The sequence below is a fragment of the Mustelus asterias genome, unplaced genomic scaffold (genome assembly GCF_964213995.1).
Source record: "Mustelus asterias unplaced genomic scaffold, sMusAst1.hap1.1 HAP1_SCAFFOLD_311, whole genome shotgun sequence".
In the NCBI taxonomy this organism is placed as follows: Eukaryota; Metazoa; Chordata; class Chondrichthyes; order Carcharhiniformes; family Triakidae; genus Mustelus; species Mustelus asterias.
The window spans coordinates 44,996-48,007 of record NW_027590275.1 but is presented as its reverse complement, the minus strand read 5'-3'; the positions used below and the strand labels follow the sequence as shown (position 1 = coordinate 48,007).

At 43.4% G+C, this 3,012-nt stretch overlaps 1 non-coding gene across 1 annotated transcript; it reads right to left on the bottom strand.

Annotated features, from left to right (window-relative positions):
• Positions 1–1,082: 1,082 nt before the first annotated feature.
• On the bottom strand, positions 1,083–1,164 carry trnas-uga (transfer RNA serine (anticodon UGA)). The gene has a single exon. It is a non-coding gene; the product is annotated as a tRNA-Ser (tRNA).
• Positions 1,165–3,012: the final 1,848 nt, after the last annotated feature.

Below are 3,012 nucleotides of genomic sequence, written 5' to 3'. Positions count from 1 at the left end.
AAGGATTTCTGTCACTGAGACATTGTCTGGCCGTCTGTTTCTCACCACCCTAACTCACTCTGTCTCTGTCTCTCCCTCCACCCACTCTCATCCACTCTATATGAAGGCGGGATATTGTTGTTTAGTGACTGAGTGCACACAATCTGTACCTTCATCTGATCAAATAGAATTCAGCTTGTGAACAATATCATCATTTCAACCAGTTCTGGGTTAAATCAGGCACAACTCTGATTGGCTGCAGCCCCCTGAATCTGGGGAGCAGACACTGTGAGCATTGCCGGCCTCAGAGGCTTTTACAGTTACTGAGCTGGGAAACTCCAAGTCATCCCTGAGAATCCACAGCACAGAGCGAGAGGAGAGGAAAGCCTGTCCTGGGAGCTGTCAATCTGAGACAGTTTGATCCTGTCAATGTGCAGATGTGAACCTGCTCCTTCCATTCCCAAACTGTTATAACGAGGAACACAGAACGCCCAGTAATGACCAGCTTGTTGCAATGTGTTTGAATGAACATGATGTGATATCACCGAAGCAGCATTTTGAAATATTCATTCAATGTATTCTGATGAAATGTATTTTTATGCTCTGTGTGCATTCTTATGCCATTGCATAAGAATCTTCCTCTGACATGAGACCGTATTTTGCCTTTGTGCCTTGATGCTGCTTTTAAAAGAAAATGTTCATGTTATGAATTTTCTCATCGAACCACAGGAAGAATTATAGAAAAATAACAGCACAGAAGGAAGCCATTGAACCTATCCTGCCATGCCAGTCCAAGGACACAGCAAGAAATCTCACAACACCAGGTGAAAGTCCAACAGGTTTATTTGGTAACAAAGCTTGCTGCTCCTTCATCAGGTGAGTGGGAGTTCTATTCACAACAGGGCATATAAAGACACAAATTCAATTTACAAAATAAGAAGGACACCCAGGTGTCCTTTCCAAGCCCATCTTCCTGCACCCAGCCCGGAGCCATGCAGCTGAATGCACGATGGAGATCCAAATACTAAATGCCAAAACTTTGCAAACCTTCTTTGAGCCAGTGGCTGCCCTGAAGCAGTCGAGTTAACATTTCAAATCACACCCGCTGCGAGCAGGGTTCGAACCTGCGCGGGGAAACGCCATTGGATTTCAAGTCCAACGCCTTAACCACTCGGCCATCCCAGCTGTTTATTTGCTGTTGTGATGTAACCACCTTAGCAACATTCACAGACCTTTATCAGGCACCGGAATGATGCAGAGCACAGCGTGTGAGTCGAAATTTGTTCGTCTCCTTTTAATTTGTATCTTTGTCTCTGATCCAGAACTCATTCACTAGTTCAGAGACTTGTTATTCTTTTTCAATAACCTTTCATTAAAATCAAATTGAACCCGAATTCTGCATCCGAAAAATAAAGTCCACTTCATTTCAGTCAAATGGTGCGTGTAAACCACAAGAGGGCGCCGATAATGTCCAATATACATTACCAATGCGATGGCCGGGAATCGAACCTGGGTCAAGGCAGCTATGCTCACCACTGTACCACCATCGCTCACTCTGCGTAAGCAGTTGTTATTTTCATTAGTTATAATGACAAAACTACCTTCGTTGCTGATTTCAGCAGACACCAGTTGCGTCCTTGGCCCATTTTTTTAACCTGAACTTCGCTTGTCTCGTTTCTCTGGACAGTTTGAGCCACCTTTTTGCTGTTGTTTCTGACTGATAACTCTGATTAGATTTGCAGTTCATCTGAACAAAGTTTCCACTGAACGGAAATTGAAGCTGGATTTTATGTTAGAAACACATGGATGATGAGAATATTTGGTGTTTTTTTTTAGGAGTGTCCCCCATCTGTTCTGACCAGAGATAGCTAATAAAATAAGTCAAAACTCTGGGTCAGGAACTGACCCTTGGTCAAATGCTCGCACAGTCACCACAACACCACCTGGCTCTGTCACCCCCTCTGTATTTATAGAACCAATACACAAGCAATCAAGTGGCAGAGAAATCACAGCTTAGAGAATTATATAACCGACATTCCCGTTCGAGGAGTTTTACACTTTCCGATAGATCGGGGTGAGCAGGGTCGCCCAATCAGAAAGCAGATCCTTGGGACATGGAATTTGATTAATATCATGGTTTGCAATCATATTAATCGGTCAGAACCATGTTGATGTTATTTCACTCCAATCTATGAAGGTTTGATTGAATCGTGACCTTGTTGCACAACTTGCGTTCAGCCAGGAGATGGCAGCAGGGAAAAATAATTTGGATTTGCTGTGTGTGTCAATAAATCTCGTCATGGAGGTTCACAGCATGGAAAAAAGCCCTTCGGCACATGTCCATGCCGCCCAATTTTTGCCATTAAGTTCGTCCCTATTGCCCGTGTTTGGTCCATATCCCTCTATATCCAGCTCACCCATGTAATTGTCTAAATTATTTTTAAAAGACAAAATTGTACCCGCCTCTACTACCTCTGGCAACTCGTTCCACACACCACTCTGTGTGAAATAAATTGCCCTTCTGGACCCTTTTGTATCCCTCCCCTCTCATCTTAAACCTATGTTCTCTAGTTTTAGACTCCCTTATTGTGGGGAAAAGCTGTTGGCTATCTACCTTATCTATTTCCTCATTATGATATAGGCCTCTTTATATCACCTCGAGGTCTCCTGTGCTCCAGGGGAAAAAAAAAGTTCCAGTCTATCCAGCCCCTCCTTATAACTCAAACCATCAAATCCTGGTAGCATCCTAATAAATCTTTTCTGCACTCTTTCGAGTTTAATATCCTTCCTTCCCATAATAGGGTGACCAGAACTGTACACAGTACTCCAAATGTGGCCTTACGAATGTCTTGTACAATTTCAACAAGATGTCCCAACTCCCATGTTCAATGTTCTGACCACTGAAACCAAGCATGTCGAATGTCTTCTTCACCACCCTGTCCACATGTGACTCCACTTTCAAGGAGCTATGAACCTGTACCCCGAGATCTCTTCGTTTTATAACTCACCCCAACGTCTTACCATGAACTGAAT